The 18,105-nt window shown below is 43.5% G+C and overlaps 1 protein-coding gene and 1 long non-coding RNA gene across 2 annotated transcripts in view; one reads left to right on the top strand and one right to left on the bottom strand.

Annotated features, from left to right (window-relative positions):
- The window catches only part of PLA2G4A (phospholipase A2 group IVA), a 117,586-nt gene extending 113,643 nt beyond the window's left edge, over positions 1–3,943 (bottom strand). Inside the window, exon 1 of the mRNA XM_054981992.1 lies at positions 3,832–3,943. The gene's annotated coding sequence lies outside the window, so the exon portion shown is untranslated. The remainder of the gene's footprint in view (positions 1–3,831) is intronic.
- A 129-nt stretch (positions 3,944–4,072) lies between these two features.
- Positions 4,073–14,252, top strand: LOC129330982 (uncharacterized). Its single transcript, XR_008597088.1, has 3 exons — positions 4,073–4,220; positions 13,294–13,394; positions 14,169–14,252. It is a non-coding gene; the product is annotated as an uncharacterized LOC129330982 (long non-coding RNA).
- The last annotated feature ends 3,853 nt before the right edge of the window (positions 14,253–18,105 follow it).

Below are 18,105 nucleotides of genomic sequence, written 5' to 3'. Positions count from 1 at the left end.
TCCATGGTGTCAAATAGGTTTTGCAGAAATTGCAAAAAAATAAAACAAAATAAATGTCAACCACTATGAACAAATACAACTGTGAAATAGCTGTGGACACCATGAGCAAGTGCCAGAACAACTCCACTGACTGTAAGCAATGCCCCTTCTTGCCCTCTAGGCTGTCTGGGGTTCACCAGTGGCAGTCCAAGTCTCCGCCTGATGTGTGCCGCCCACATGGTGCCCCCGCCAACCTTCGGAGGGTTTTTGTTCCTTCTCTCTCGCACCCACTGCCACCACTTGGCCTTGTGGGAATTGCCTGTGGGGAGAGCCAAGGGACTTCCCATTCCCCTGGACAGGCTTGCCACTCTGAGCCCTGCTTTGTGCCCTGTCTCCTGCCACCCATCACCTGGCTACTGCAGGGACTGTCCACTGCACTTGTACACCACTGGGGGATCACCAACTGCCAACAAAACACCTCCTTCCTGTGGCACTTGTTTTAAGTATGCCACAGCAAGGCTGCTTTTCTCACACCACCAAAAACAAAATAGCATCTATCCTAGCACCACTTCTTGCTTCAGCAAAGGATGTCCCACAAGTTGTTCCCCTGGACAACAGAACCACTTCCTTATGGCTGTATAGGCAGGTCACTGTCAGCAGTTTATTTGCACCATATGTCCATACTTAAATTTCACAGTGCTTGCTTCAACAGCTGTTTTAGAAGCTGGGGACCAGAGCCCTATGGGATCAGACCCAAAGTCAAGCATCCTGTTTCCCAATATTGGCCATCAGATGCCTCCAAGAAGCAAGACGTGAAGGAAATATCTGTCTGTGCTGGTTATTCAGAGATATACTGCATCTAAACTTGAAGGTTCTTAACTATGCTTCCAGTGCAAATAACTGTTAATAACCATTAATGAATTTCCAAGGTTTTTAAAAAATTGTCTAAATTACCAGTTACTGGTCTGGAGTTTAGACTGGGGGAGTTATTGGCATCTGGAGTTGAGACTGGGGGGCCAGGACACCTCCTGGCCTGAGCCCTCTACTCCTTTTTCCTGTTTGACAGCCTGACATGGGGGAAATGGAGGAGGCAGCGTTCAGTGTTGTGCCAATGTGTGACATCATTGGGTTAGGGAAATGCTCTGAGATTCACCAAAATCCCCACAATGCCAAAGAGATTGGCCCTGTCCCCCAATTCCCGCTCTGTGGGTATATAGGCTTCTGTGCATATACAGAGCGTTGTCAGCAATGATCCAAGACAAAGGGTAGGGATTCCAGGCAATCATGTTCCAACTGTTCACCCAGTCAGTCATTTGCAGCCCTTCCAAACCCACTTTCAACCCCCAGACAGGAGTGTGAGACCTTCTGAATTGCAGCTATGTGATATCACAGTTGTATGACATCACTGTCAAATGAAATGGGAGGAGCCAGAGTTATAACCTCATCAGTGTCAAGCGCCAGAGCCAGCTGGGGACAGGAAACACAAATCAAGCATTAGAAGAAGTGAGGAACAAAGTACGTCTTGCAAAGGCCGTCCCTTGGCTTCTCCCTCTCTCCCACCCTCCTGCCCAGACCAGTCACCCGCAAAGTCATCCAATACTTGCCCATCCAGACTAGGGTTTCCAGAAGCCCACCAGTGGCAGGCAAACTCCCAGTGGTATGCCTCATTGCCCACCGATTACTGGTGATCAGAAGGGAGGATGCAAACTGCCCGGCAGTCACCCACCAGCAGCAGGCAACCCAGGCATGTGCGCAGTGGTCACACTCCTAGCAGGGCATGATAACGTCACTTCCTGAAGTGACATCATTGTTTCAAGCAGGAGTGCTCCCGTGCTTCAAAGGGGCCAGTTTTGCATCCCATGCAAAGCAAGATCACATCACTTCCAGAAGTGACGTCACCGTGTCATGGCCGGGGCCATGCGTGTGAAAATCGTCGTGCCAGTGAGTAATGGGTCCCCCCTTCCACCAGGAGGGGATGGGGACCTGGCAACCCTAAAGCAGACACAGAAGACCCGCCTTCTCTGGAACAGGAGGAGCTTTCTCAGCATTGCAAGTGTGTGAACGGAGCACTGGAGACCCAACTGGCGGCAGTGGATGAATGAGGCAGGGGGGATCTTGGTAATGGAGAGGGCACATAACTAGCTGATCCTTCTGAAAGGCAGTAAGAAATAGTGGCTGTTTAAGGAAACTAGTACAGCTCTGTGACCCACCTGAGCATTGGGTTGAAGACCATTGTTCTAAGTTAATGTCACTTTCATCTCTTTACTCTATGAGGTCCCATGGAAGTCGAAAGAATGATTAACAACAGAAAAGAGAGTCATCCAATACTTCCGTTCCGAAATCATTGGTAGTTAATTGGTAGTTCCGGTAATCATGGTAGTTAAAGGCTCGGACCAGAATCTGGAAGACCCCAAGTTCACATCCGCACTCTGCCATGGAAGTTACTGTTGACCTGGGGCCTGTCAGTCTCTCTCAGCCTAATCCACAGGGTGGTTGTTACTATGGGGATAAAATGGAGGAGGGGAAAACAATGTTCCGAGCTGCTTTGGGTCCCCATTGGGAAGAAGAGCAGAGTTTAAAAAAAAAATCTTTAAAAATTAAGCATACTAATATATTAATTCTCTTCCCTATTCCAGCATCACCTTAAAAAACAGTAATAGATTACTGGCATGACTTTAAAGGTTTTAGTAGTAGATACCAATAATAATGCGCTGATAATGCCTTTCATGTGTTTTGGGCCTAGCACAAACATCAGGTTGCATCCTGGCTCATCATAGTAAGTCCTATGCTAAGCAATAACTCCTGTTCTCTCCCCTCCCCCCAAATAACTGGGGCTTCAGACAGTATCCTTTTTGTTCTCTGTCTTAACGGCCATCAGTTTTTACACCTTATTTCATACAAGTAGTAAATTCCTGACAGGAATACATTTCCTAACATAGATTACTTGCAGGATTTTTAACAAAAAGTAAAGGAGGCAATAAACCACATTTGGAATGCACCACGTCAGGGTCAAAGATAAACAGAAAAGAATAAACAACCAATTTGCAAATAACAATGCTTGAGTAGGCAGAGTCAACTAGTCTATACTCACTGGCATATACGCATCTCTTGGCAAGGGGGAATCCCTCTTTAACTACAGGGTCATAATCCTAAAATTGATGTGCGTGTGGAAAACTGGAGAACTTTTTCCAACTTTTGAAAACATCATTATGAAAATCAAACATTTCCTGCCTCAAATACTATTCAGCTCAGCTCCATGCCAGGTCTAGTAAAGCTAGCTCAGGATGGAGAAAAACATTTCCTTGTTTGACATATTCCCATTTTATAGATGGGGGAACTGAGATTGTGATGCAAAGGTTTAATCAGTCCCTGGACTAGAAAGTCAGGCTCTAAATACACTGGAGCTAAAAAGGGTCTTGCAGACATGACATAAAAGCAAATGCAAACGGCACAAAGTCCTGGGATGGATGGCAGAATGGGGCCAGAACTCCTGGGTCTTTCTTTGCTGCCTGGATGTAGAACTCTTAGTGGAAGCGGCTCTTCTCACCCCTGCACAAGCACCACGTTTCTCTTAAAGCCACAGGAGCCCTGTCTCCCTTTGCAGCTAGCCCCCCCCCCCTTCCAAGCGCGACCTGCAGTTATACCAACTTCCCAACAAGTTCAGTCTAGCCCGCCACATCCACCCTGCAAAACGAGCATTTTCTTTCCCAGTGTTAAGGGGCTGGGCAAGCCGCTTCCTTCTTTCACTAGAGCAAAACAACCCGTCCGGCTCCAATCATCGCATCTATCGCAGAAGGGCAGCCGGAGCCCAAAGAGTCTGCAGTCCCGCATCCACAACTCCATATCACTCACCGTCGGGTCCCTAGTATTATCTCAGCTCCTCCGCAACTTGCGCATCCCTCGCTTCTTTCCCTCCCTTTTCTGGCTTTGAAGCTGCGAGCCTTGGGAGAGTTTTCATTCGCACTTTTCGAGGGTGGAGCCGGAGAGTCAGCAGCTCGGCTACAGAGTTCCTTAAGGTGGCCCGAGAAGTCGATTCCCCAAAGGCTTGCTAACGTCACCAGCGGGATGACTGCGGCTGACGAAGAAACGCGCACGTGTGGAAGGGGCCAGCCGCGTGGCGGCGCAGACATTCCCGGAAGGGCATCGGGGCCGCAGTTCACGCTGAGCTCACGTATGGGGCCACCCGCCACCACCAGTCCCTCCACCAGGGGAAAAATCCGGCTTCGTTCCTTTACTTCTCAGTAAGTACCCAGCCGGCTTGTTTCAGAATAAGGCCCGATCAGCGTCCGCAGGACCGGCTTCCGAGTGCTTTTATGCACGCTTCCTCGGGAGTAGATCCCATTGAGTTTGGCGGGGCTTGCTTCTAGGAAATGTGTTCGCTGCACGCTTGCGATCCTAGGCACACTTAAGAGCAAAATCCGTGTGACTTCTCGAGTAAACTTTACTTTCCAGTAAACATGGATCGGACTGGGTTGTATACCTCCCCACACACATGGGGGCTGTAACTCAGGGCCAAGCTACACATGACGAATGACACTTGAACGGCAAGTGGATTGAGTAGAGGGCAAGTGAACAGGGAGAAATACGCTTGCCATTCAAGTGTCATTGGTCATGTGTAGCTTGGCCCTTAAGGAAACAAAGATACACCTTAACGAACAAACCGAGAAAGGCGAGGGAAAAAGCGGCAGGAAATGTTTTCCTTTCGAGAGGAATGCTTCATTTCTTGCAGAGGAAACGGTGGGCGATCTAGTTGAAAGTATTCGGTTGTTTAAAGCTTCGGTTCATTTATTTTAGCCCCCTTCTGCGCATATATATGATGGGACGAGATATCAGAAATGAAATCATGTAACCCAAAGCAGCAAAGAGCCTTTGGGCACCTTGAAGGTCAAGGAAGACAGTGTGGCATAAACTTTCCAGAGGAGGAAACCACTTTCTCAGATGCAAGTGCAAGGCTGCCCCTCTGCAATATCACAACCACCGTTGTACAGTGCTTTTTTATAAGGAGCAATGAAAGTGTCACTGAAAAAAAAGGTCTGCTAGCTTCTGAGCTCCACAGAATTTTTCAGCAGGCTGGATGTTAAGTATCAAAACAAAATAAACAGTGCAATCCTAATTAGAGTTACTTCAGTCTAAGCCCATTGATTGAACTGAAGAAAGAGGCCGAGGGGGTTCAGGACATAATGAAGGCGCCCCAGTCAAAGGCACTGTAAACCACGTATTCCATTTCAAGACAGTACAAACTCCAGACTCCATAGCTCTCTTGTTGAGACGACTAGGGAAACTAAGTGGCTTAATCATCCCCTCTTCCCCCACCCCTTCTTTATTTCCGCCTCTTTATTCTGTAGATCTCGTCAACCCGGATGTGAATGAGATTCAGTGTAACAAATGCATATGATGTATTAAGCTATGCATGGCGGAGGGGTGTGTGTGCGCTTAATTCTGCATTATAGGATTTCCCAAAGGAATTATTGAGTACTGACCAACCAGGAATGAAATAAAATTCATTATTTGTCTTTGCATCAGATATAAAGCATAATGGAATTTGTTACTGCTTGTGGGTGAGGGGGTTTCAGTCCCCCTTCCACAACAGGAGACCAGCGAGGGAGCCCGCCCATGCCCCAACCTCAACTATATGCCTGGAGGAACATCTCTGTCTTACAGGCCAAGTGGAAGGATAGTAAATCTTGCTGGGCCCTAACTTCAACAGAGTGTTCCACCAGGTTGGTGCCAGTACCGAAAAGACCCTGACCATGGTCGAGGCCAGGCGAGCATCCTTGGGGCCAGGGACCACCAGCAGCTGTTTTTCGGCCAAATGAAGCACCCTTTGGGAGACATATGATGAGAGGTGGTCCCGCAGATATGCTTGGTCCCAGGCTGTTTTCACACTGCTTACTGGCCACGGAACGTCACGCCAAGCTCACGGAACGACAGCATCTTCTTGGTGCAATTTTGTGAGAACTGGCATTATGATGGGAAATTGAGCCAGGAGGACACAGTTTGTTCCAGAAGCTTGGCGCGATGTTCCATGGCCAGTAAGCAGTGTGAAAACGGCCCTAGTTTGCTAAGGGTTTTATAGGGTTTCCCAGGGTTATCTGATTGACTGCTGTATATATTTCTTTACTTAATTTATAGTCCACCATTCTCCTTTAGGTGGATATAAGATACAGAATACTGATACTGTAGGAAATAGGATTCTGACTGACTTCAACAATTTCCTGAGTTTCGGACAAATGTAATAGTTTAATGATACTGGTTTACATTGGTTAGTCGACTAGTAAATACTGGTTGATTGGCAGCTCTTACAAGCAGTTTAATTACACATGCGGTCATGACCAGAAACTGTTACTTTGACAAATGGAAACGGAATGCAGGTGAATGACTACAAAAATGGAGCTGAACTTTTGTTATTAACTCTCCTGGTAAAAGAAAAAGCCATACTCTTTTACTGGGTAAAATGAAATCATGATTTATCAGGTAATACGAAGACATGGCCAGGGCAGCTTTCAATAGCTCTGGCTGGTGAGCCAACTGTAGCCCTCCCTAGGCAAGAAAGGTCTTGCCACTGTGATGCATGCCCTGGTAGCATCCAGATTAGATTACTGCAGTTCACGCCTTGTGGGTCTGCCTTAAAAGACTGTCCAGAAGCTGTAATTGATATAAAATGCTGTGGCCAGAGTGTTGACCAGAGTGGCTCATAGGGACCATATCACTTCAATCTTGTTCCATTCGCACTGGCTCCAAATTGACTCCCAGGCCCAATTCTAGGTGCTGGTGGTGACTTTTAAAGCCCTATATGGCTTGGGGCTAGCATACCTTAAGGCCCACCTTCTCCCATATGAACCTGCCCATCCGCTGGGATTATCTTCAGGGCTTTGCTTCCGGGAGTCCCTCCATCTAAGGCTAGTTGGGAGGCAACTCAGAGAAGGGCCTTCTCAATCATGGCACTGAAACTTTGGAACTCCCTCCCGAGTGAGAGTCTCCTGCCTCCTCCCTGTTCGTGTATGTGTGTGTGTGTTTATATGTTCTATTATATTTATATATGCATTTTAAATGTTGCTTTAGGCCTTCTTTGCACAGACAATTTTTGCCGCTTTTGGCCCAATACTTGAGGTTTTCTTCCAAATTCTGGACGATTAACTCCCTCTTCAGATTTCAATGTGATGTTCTGAGTTTTCTCTCCACGTGGAAAAGGCACAGGCAGAAAACTCAGAAGAGAACCCTTGAAACGCCACATGCACTTTCAAAAGTTTCCAAGTTTGCTGTTTGTCATTTTCTTCAGTAGACTACATCTTGACCAACTGCTGACCTAAGCAACAAGCTGGGGATTTCCCCATGCTACAGGAGTTCATCCAAAGCTACCTAAGAGAGGGCCCTGGTTCCTCGGCATAAAACAAAGCCTCAGGCTTTTTTGACTTACGTCAGAATTTGACCTTGACCTCTTACATTCCCAGGATGGGGGGAGTGAAAACATAAAGCCAACATCACACACTTCCACCCTTCCTGTCAAGCACAGGGCAGCTGGAATAAAGTACTAGGGACACAGTGCATTTACAACAACAGAATAATCAACATAGAACTGTTCATCGGATTAATCAGATATATTTTTGAAAGCTTTTTGGCTCTGGTCAGATCTCGGAAGCTAAGCACCTTTGTTCTGGGATTGGGAAGGACTGCTGAGAGGGAGAGAGAACATGGGAAAGATCTGTGACCACCAGAGCCTTCTATTGGCAGATAACTGGAGCTAGCTCTCTGTTTTTTACCCTCACACACTGTACCTTCTCACACAGACACCCATATACCACAGCTAGGCGAGAAACCCACCTCTTCCAAAACCAATGGCTACTTAGCCAAAGCCATTAAGGGACATTGCCAGTTCCATCGTCATGTTAGACAGACTGAGCCCAATCTCCTATAGTGCACAAGCCAAACATCCATAGCCCTTGCACCTGATAAGCTATATGCTAACTTGCCTGCATAGCTGTTTTCTATGAGCTGCAGTGCAGTTCAAATGAGAGACCAAGCCCATTCACAGTCCCACAGGAAAACTCTTTTGCCTTACCAGTGTCACATTTAAATTTCAATGACAACCAGTGGAAGGGGCAGTGCAGCCATTTTGCTGCCAGTAGAGCTCCAAATGTTTGCTGTGGTGCTGTTTTGTTTCCTTTGATCTTGCTTTTTGAGGGGCTTTCTTCAAGTTTTTGCCACTGTGTCATTTGGCCCAGACAGGATGTCCTCCTGAGAAAGAGGAAAGGTTTTTATCTCGTAAGCACACAGTGAAATCTAAGAGTATCTTACTGAACTTCTTTGAATGTTCTTCCTGATTACTGTCAAACTAATTTGACTTTTGACTTGTTCCTTAGAGCTCATTTTTGAATAAACAAAGTCAGGAGGACAGTTGTTGGTGTCTAATTAGAAATAGCCATCTGGTCAAGAACCCAAGATGTTATGGTAGAAGCCACTCAAGTCTTTCGAACTGATAAAAAGCTCCTTATATTTATTTTATAGGAATTAGGATTGTGTACAAATGCATGGGTTGTAGTTGAAGCACCTTCCTTTTAGTGGATTAATCAATTAAATTTAAAGACAGATACCACCAAAGATAAGGATCGAGGATAATATATCACAACAAAATTTAATAAATGTGACCACTCATTGGTGGAAGAGAAAAACCTTTGTCTTTTCCTTCTTTTGGTCATCAGCTTATGGGTTGGGGTGCTCAGGGAGAGTTCCATTGTACTGGGTTGCAGACCCTATAGAACCAACATTTACTATTTTTGGACGGACCTGCTGCTATTTTTGATGCTAGTGATACTGTCTCAGTGGCCCTGGAGCCAGATGTGGATCTTTTTGACATGCTACCTGAGGCTCTTCTGAGCACAGTTTCTCAATGTGGCACCTGACCCATGTCTCAAGACATGGGTCTAGTGGGGCTCATGGTTGGCCAATGGTTTCCCACCTTGAAATAGCCACCACTAGAGGACTGGATAAGCTGCAAGCCTTCTTGAGATTCAGACGTCATGCTGAAGACAGAAGTAAATGTATTGTAGGAAAGGGGTCCCAGATGTTTCGCTAATGAGTTAGGAACCATAGACTTCACCATTATGTTGCCTTATATATTACCTGTTGCTTTAAATATGTACTCCTATACCTGTGTGTCATGTTGTTTAATGTAAGTCCTATAATTGATTATGTTCTGTTTCAGCAATTCTACAACTCCGTATTGGATTCTTGCTAATGCTATGTCTTTGTAAACTTGTATTCATTTACCTGATGACATTGTTTATGGAAATGTTCTTTACACTGTTTGGAAATGCCCACCCTTGTCCTTGCTACTGATTGTACTAATCTCACACTATGTAATCCGCCTTGATTCTCAGTGAGAAAGACGGTATATAAATAAATAAATATATATATAAATAAATAAGGCTCTTTGGGTTGATGGCAATTGTGAATGCAGCTGTTAGTGTCAATGAGCCACCAAGTGTGTGTCACTCGTCTCTGCATACTAAGCAAGGATGTTACACCTTCTGCATGCAAGCTAAAAGGAACAGCAAGATCTCCAAGGTGAGGTCACTCACTGGTGGAAAGGATTCATCTATGACCTCAGTTTGTTCCTAATTATGCTCTGCCCCCTGGTATTCAGCTTGCAAGTCATGTTCCCAGCTCTCTTTGCCTTCTCCCCCATTTCTAGCCTTGCCATCAATGAGCTCTTAGCTCCATGCCTCCCTATTCCTGCCACATGACTTGAATGTCACACTCTTGTAACTTGGGGGTCCCGTGCCACCTAGAGGTTAAAAGTGGGAAGACCACTGGCCTGTTGGTATCGTGTGTATGTAAACTGCCATCAAGTTGTAGGCTGTAGGTTAGCTGGAGTTGGCACACCACCCAGTTTGCCTTGTCAACTCTTTACATTCCTGATTCCTGGTCAGTTGGCACACCACAACAGGAATCAGGGAGTAGTTGTAACATGTTTTATCTTGTTCTCTCACCCTTCACAGAGCATAATATTCCAATACACTTTAAATATTCACACATGGCTCACATTGTGCTTTTCGCTATGCCTAATAGATAAGACAGAAGGCTGATCACAGCGTATCTGTCCAGTGGCCCGTAACTGGTTCAGAACACGCTGCTATTGTTGTAACTGTTGCTATAGACATATTTGGGCATTGCTCTTTTCCGTGTTCCTTTCTCAATAAAACACTCGCCTCCATGTTGGAGGGAGAGACTTTGCATCCAGATCGGTCTCGTGTCGTTACTACAGTAGGCAACTTGCTGTGACCCTGATGGTGTTTTCAAGGCAAGAGACGCTCGGAGGTAGCTTGCCATTTTCTGCCTCTGCATAGAGACCTTGGTCTTCCTTGATGGCCCACATTTGCAAAGCGCAATCCTAAATAGGCCTACTCAGAATCCAACTCAGGTCTATTTAGTGGGACTTACTTTGGGGGAAGTTTTCTTAAGATTGCACTGGAAATTCCCCTTCCACTGATAGAAAAAGAATTTCAGCCCTTCTGCAGTTTTCTGACCCATATGACTATTAGTCTACATGGGGCCTACAACCCGGGAATAAATTTTCCTAGGGCTGGAAAGAAGTGCTTTGGAAATTTTGCTTCCATGGATCATTGGTTCCAACCCTGAGAGAGAAGTGGACAGACATTGCCAAAGTGGGAGTTGAGGAAACAGAGAAGTGCAGGATTATTCTCACTCTGTGGATCTAATATGGTATAGTAAATCTGTTGCTTCTAGGCCTCCCATATTCTGCCTGTAGATGTAAAAATTAAGTAAATTCTACAAAAGCGGCTTAAGACTCCACATCAATTTTGTCAATTGATCATCTAAGAACACCTCTGTTGGGCTGAGGACAGGTCAATTTCCTCAGTTGATGGGTTGAGGAAACTTGCAAAGGATTTGTTTGTTTTACTGTACCAACCTTGCAACATTGTTGTTTAAAAAAATTTAAAAGGGATTTATTTCTTACTGCTAAGGTTAGCTTGCACACACAACCCACTTTTTAATCCTTTCTTAAAATTTCTCTTTGTTATATTGCAGTGAATAGGCTTAGGAAAGTTGCAAGGATTTTTTTTTTTATGCACCAATGTTGCAACTTACAACATTGTTTTTAAAAAAAAATTAAAAAGAAAAAACTGGATTGGTTATTGTTCAACCACTCAGGATGGAGGGAGATAAAGGGGGGGAGTGAAAGACAGGGACAGGCCTCACACACACAAAGCCATGTTTTGACTGCTGGGAAAAAAACCCATTGGGGTATTTGCACAGGGAGAAAAGCCACAGAAAATCGGGGGGGGGGGGGATCAACTCCGCAGTTGATTCAGCTTTTTACCATGCAGAATGCAAAAAAGTCTGGGAATCAATTTGGAAACTGAATTTGAGTATTTTGACTATGTATGCAGAACTCTGGAGACAAACTGGTGCAGTATGGGGCCGATGAAAAAGCACAGTGCAGAAAAGACCCAATTCTCTCTCCTTCCTAGAAAATCAACCACAGTAAATGCTAGCTTCTGGCCCTTCTCTCAACTTGTTGAAACGGGACAGGTGTAACACCAGTGTGGGATTGTGTTTCCTTGGAAAGAGATTGTGAGCTAGCATGATAGAGAAAATGGAGCAAGTGCTAGCAGTAGTAGCACAAATGAACACCCAGCAGCAAAACCAACCGAGAGGAGATCTTAAAAAGCAGTTTTGAAATGGAGGCTTTGAAGCAAAAGAATCACCTATCATCCATCACAAGAGAGTTGCCATGAGGATAAAAAAGAGGAGGGAAAAACAACAGCCTAAGTCACTTCATGCCTCCATTGGGGATAAAAGCAGGATATAAAGGTTCTTGATTGGAAGAATGTGTATAGAACAGCTGTTCCGGTTGCCAAAACAGTATTGTTCAGCTGTGTTCACTCTCGGAGCCAAATTACATGTTCTTTTTTTGACAAGTCTGGTCTGGGTTGCCTGGACTCAACTCAGTTTCTTGGCAGTCATACAGGAACTGCAAGGAAAGACATTTTTAAAGTCCCGAGAAGCCTGTTTGGGCTTGAGATGAGGAGTGGACTTCCCCTCTGCACCATTTTCGGAGCCCAAACAGCCAGGGGGGAGTAATTTGCCCATCTTTGGAGCTGAATACTCCACCTGTAGCTCCAAAAATGAGCAAATTATTCCCCTCAGCCACTTTGGCTCGGGAAAACGGGGCTGAGGGACACAGGAGAAAGGGAAAGAATTTTGCATGATATGTGATTATCTTATATGTCATGCTTCTAGGCTTTTATGCTGGGTTTGGGGGGCTGATTTTTAATGATTTTATTTTTTATGATTTTGTTTATTTTGTGAGTTTACTTGAGCAGACCTCTGAAGAGGAGCATATAGACATTTTTTATAAATGAAAAGTTTTTGATTTCATGTTAACCTGTTAATTGCCTAAAACAGCCAGAAATATGTCAAACCAGCTGATATAGCTAATCAGATGACTAACCATTCTTTAGAGGTGAGGGTAATGGAATGGACTCACAATCAGTCTGTTCCACATGGGAAAAGAACCATTAATGCCTCTTAAATGGCTGTAGTCTAGTTCCCTCAATGGGCCTCAAGACAATATAGAGGATTTTTTCTTACTGATTTTTTAAAAATTATTTTGGACCTTCAGCATTGTTACCAAAATGGAGTTCTCCTTGCAAGTTTGGGAAATTAGCATGCAAGGAGAGGCAGCGAGAGAGGGTAATGAGGGATCTCCACCTATGTATGTGGAGATTATTCCTCTACAGAACTCTTTAATAAACAAGCAGATGTTCAACCAAAAGGGTTTTTATTTAGAAAATAATTAAAAAATCAATTGCACAAAATACACACAGAGAGAGCTAGCTAGAAAACAGTGAGGAAGCAGGACAGATATTCAAGAGTAGGTTATATTTACCAGTCTAGGAGAGGAAGAAAAGAATGTCCTGTTGAGTAGCAGCCTTGAGCAACCACCACTTCATGGTAGGGAGGACTCAGACCTGTGTTTGAGGGTGCGTGGTGGAGGTCCCAGGACACACACTGAGCACGTGGCAGGACAGCCTAATTATAGAGCAAAACGTATCCTGGGGCAAAACTGATGTCTTGCTCCCAAAGACAATAGTTTGATGGCTGTCTCCAGAGGTGAGACAAATAAGATTGGGAAAACTTGATTAAATCTTTCAGGGAAGGTGTAAGATCCAGAGGAGTTAGCCGTGTTAGTCTGTAATAGCAAAATACTAAAGAGTCCAGTAGCACCTTTAAGACTAACCAACTTTACTGTAGCGTAAGCTTTTGAGAACCACAGTTCTCTTATTAAAGGTGTAAAAAGATGATGGATGACTCGCAGTGACTGGATGGATGATGCTTATCAGTTCCTGAATGGCTCTTGATGGAAGAAAGAATAAGAGAAGATCAACAGGGTGAGTGATGAGATTAACTTAAGAGCTTCTGGAGACCCCTTTATTATACACCTCTGCACATTTCCTGGGGTGTGAGGCTGAAAGTATTACCTCATGGCTCAGATTCCAGTATTTTTCCATGTCACAGCCGTGAGCTTGTATCCATTTCCTGCCTAGCCTCACAGTTTGTGCTTAAAATACATGAGGAGACAGGCTTATGATATTTTATATTCATAAGCTTCCCATTAGCATGAGTAAGTTCGACTACTAACAGCATAGCATTTGGCTTCCTGGAATAGGCTGTCAAGATCACACTGAACGAGTGCCCCAGAATCCATGCTGGCTTATGATATTCCAATAGGGACACCTTCCAGCCTCCATCTCCATTTCAGCCAACCCTCAGCTGGCCAATGGGGGGAAACTGTTTTTAAAAAACTGTTTCAGCTCTAAGCATGTGAAAGTTATGTCAAGTTGCCTTTGAGACACTGGTGTGATGCTCTAGGTTTCACAAAAACTATGGTTTTATATTTTGGGTTTCAATATAAGGTTTTGCTATATCCTAGAGCATTGCATCACCGTCATGCTGTCAACATGATACTGCTTCTGGGTATTTGCTGGAAGTGGTGGTGTAACATTAATTCCCCTTATCTCCATTACCACTCCCTCCCTCTTGCACTCGTTGCCAACCAATGGCAGGTAACCCTACATTCCAATCATGCTGGCCTTGATCTTATAAAGCCTTCAGCAGTTTGAGCCCTACAGGCCTCAATACCATCTTCTCTCTTACTATTCCAGAATGACTTTTGAGCCAAGAATATCAGCCAAGGGCATCTTCAATCTTTATTGCTGAATAAATGTACTGAAAAGCAGAGCAGCTTGCCCTGAATTATGAAACTCCCGTCTCCCAGAGGTCCGTCCAATTCTGAGCTTGTAAGCCTTCTTAAAGCACAGCAAGATTTTCTTTTTCAGGCTAGTTTTTAAGTTCTCGGACTTTAATTCCTATATTTTATATGTTGTGTTTTCTTAATGTGTAAACTGTTTTTTAAAAAAGAAATACAGACTTATATTAACCACCTTCATCTTTGGAAATAGATAGACTGACACAGATACACACACACACACCCCAACCAAACATGTTTCCTTGTTCTAGATAGGAGGTTACAGGGAAGGAGATGAGGCACAGTCTAAAATCATATCCTATGTAAACCGTTTACATTTCTAATAATGAAACCAGTTAATTATACACAAGTCCTACTAAGATCATTCATGATCATGAATGGCAGGAGTGTGTCCCAAATTGGCAAATTACATTTATGTTAGCCAAAGACTGTAGGCACCCATCTCTGTCCATTGGAGGGGGGGAAATACCAAAACAGCAGCAACTTTTTTTTAGTACTAACCAAATTGTCACAAAGAAAAGAGCAAGTTTTCAAGTTCCTCAGAATTCTTCATCAGTTGGATGTTCAGTTTTTTAAAAGGGAAGAACAAAATGAAGGAGATGGGATGAGTGTTTCAGGGCATGAGGTATTAGCCACAAGCCTGCAGTTTGTGTATAGCCTTCTTGAAACAGCGTCTAGGAAGTGTTGAGGATTTTGGATTTATATTAATTATAGTATATCCAAATAAAACAATGGTATTAGAGGATCATTCTTTTAAATATATATATATATTTTAAATTAAGTTTTGGGTAATTAGGATACAGATAGCACCGAACCTCAAGTTCTACCATGTTTCAAAGCTTCTCCATTTGAAATTAACAAAACTTTCAGTGGTACATTTTACAGAAAGCCTTGGATACAGATTCCATTCAACGAAAAACAAGAATAGAGTGATAGAAACTGTCAGTGGAGCCTCAATATTTTTCACACATAGACATTGATATCAAAAGGCAGCTACCATTTTTAATACTAGCTATTGATTTCATAGATAATATGAACAACCTTGTGTGACCTCTGGAAGTTTTTTGCATATTACACCTTCCCTTGGCACTTTATTAGTTATATCACAGGTCATTAGTTTTCTGAATACTCTGGCTTCCGTGGTGCTTGCACTACAGTTAAAGAATAACAGCACACCTATTTTACTTCCTAAATGGATACATTTTAATTAAAATGACCGGAAACGTTTTTTTTTCATGACATGCTACATTACCTACACCTGAACTCTTTTTTGCTAGGCTTGCACAACTTGTGACCAACGAAGTCCAACAGACCTCACCAGTCATGTATTATGGACTACTGAGTGCTTGACAATCCATCCTTCCCAGAAACCTATTTTTGCCATCTCACCACGGAAATACAAAACTTCTCTTAATTGCATTGCCTTTCATTTTCTTGCTGGAGATTGCATTACATATTACTTTCCTATCATGTGAGTATAGTTACATAACCAGGAATGGGTACAGGGTGACTAAACAAAATGCTGGTGCCCCAGAAACCTTTCTGCTGTCTTGGGGATCCTTTTTGTAAGGAACTTGTTGTTCTTAGGAGACAGGGCTGAAGTCCACACCTACTAATTTGGCTACCACCAAGGCTTTGAGATTTGGGATGGGATATGAATGCAGAATATAGCAACTAGCATAAAGATAGAAATGCTAGAGTAATACACAGCCCCTTGATTCCACTTCAATTTGAAAAAAACCACCAATCTCTATCGGATCTCTCATCTTGGTGGGGCCATCCCCGCAGCAGCCAAAAAGAATGGATCATTATGCTGGAAGGAGTCAGCCACAATTGGTGGTGCCCAGTGTAAATTTGATAGTGCAAGGGCACTGCTGGGAACATTGTTGCAATGCCAGTGCAACCAGAGGTTCACATCTGTCATTAAACACATGCCCACTAATAACTGACACAGTTATTAGTCCCATGATGCATTTCCCTGAAAAGCCAGTACTTAAGTGCCCATCCATACAAGTGAGGTTTGGTTCGTTGCAGATCTGGGTTTATGCACAAGCTAAATAAACTACAGGGCTTCTTCAACTTGACTTAATTTAGGGCCTCACCATGTCTTGATTCAGCCCTAGTTCAATAAGAACCATGGTGGATAAGTCCGTCAGTGGCTACTAACCATGGTGACTGAGGCAATAACCCACATTCAGAGGCAGTAAACCTCTCAATACCAGTGCCAGTGTTGTTTCCTTTTCTTTCTGAACTCTGGGCTGCATCATGATGTACCACCTGCGTCACATCATGGTAGACACCTGAAAGAAAAGGGAAGAAACAACAACAACAATTTTTTTTGAATAGACGCATACTTACCGTCTTCCTCCGTGTGCCTGGAGTCTTTGCCTTGTTCCTGGAAAGCTACTGGAATAGGACTCTGCTATCTCAGTCTGCTTCAGACTGATATATAAGCTATGAACCTCGTAGAGGGCTTAGTAACAAGAGAATGTACCACATTTGTTGCAATTGTTATATTGTAATTTTGTATCACTGTATGTCTGTTTGATGCTGAGCACATTTGTTACATTGATTAGAGAGCGTTAGCCTTAAAATATATATATATATATATATATTTGCATGTTTGTATAATTACAAAGCACATTTGTTGCAGCAGTAGTGAATGTAAGTCATTTCAGGATCCATCCCGAGTGGGTTTCCCACTTTCTCCTTACTACCTGGAGGCTGGCAACCCTATCCAGCTACCACCTGGAGGCTGACAAATCTACTCCTGGACCCACCTGAAGGTTGGTAAACCTTGACTCAAGGCATGTTAAGGCAATAATGAGTTGCAATAGAAAATAAATATGCAAACATTACCAGACAAAAATTCACAGCAAGCACTTTCCTAACAACTTTACCCTCCCCAAAAGCTCTCTGGAAAAGAACACGTGTGTGTATTCCAAAAAGCAGAAGGCAAAGAAGCTCTCCTATTCTGGCAGGCCTTTCTATTATATAAACATGGCTACTGAAAATGCCCTCATTCTGTCACAGAATGGGCCAACCTAAGAGAAAGCACTGTGAAGAAAAGATCATCTGAGGACCACAACTGGAGCACAGGAATATATTGAGAGATGTGGTTCAATAGGGATGAGGTTCTTAAACATAACACAATTGCTGCTTCCACACACATAGGATAATCCACTTTCAATACTCTTTAGTGAAAATTTGGAACTTCTTTTCCACGTGTGAAACAAAAAATCCACTTCCAAAGGATTGATAAGTGCATTGAAAGTGCATTATTCAACATGTGTGGAAATGACCAATATGCTTTGAGTACTAGGCCACAGATAGAACATTGGTTTCTAATGGTAAGCTTCTCTGAATAACTAGCTCTTTCCAGAGTTAATGATTACATTGTGCATCTTTCTTTTAAATCTTAAACCTTGCCCTAGGCTGGGAAGTGTTCCATCAGCCCATTAGTTGTTTCATACAACCAATTTCCTGGGTATATTTATCCAGAATTTGTTACAATGCAAGCCACAGGCACAGGGAAAAAAAGAAATCTATTCTCCAAGCTTTCTAAGTATACGTTGGTTAGTCTTAAAGGTGCTACTGGACTCTTTTTGATTTTGCTACTACAGACTAACACGGCTAACTTCTCTGTCTCTGTTATAAACTCACATCAGATGTATGCTAGGTTAACTGTCATGGCTTCCAGCAAAGAATCCTGGGAGCTGTAGTATGGTGCACATTTTTTTCCTCCTTAACAGTACATTTCCAGGACCTATCCAGTTTCTCAAGATGTTCTTCAACAAATCTCTAGATGTAGTCTAACACAATTCTTCAGAGGA

This window comes from Eublepharis macularius, chromosome 5 (assembly GCF_028583425.1).
Source record: "Eublepharis macularius isolate TG4126 chromosome 5, MPM_Emac_v1.0, whole genome shotgun sequence".
Classification (NCBI taxonomy): Eukaryota; Metazoa; Chordata; class Lepidosauria; order Squamata; family Eublepharidae; genus Eublepharis; species Eublepharis macularius.
Note: the sequence above shows the minus strand (reverse complement) of the source record. Positions and strands in the feature narration are given on the sequence as shown.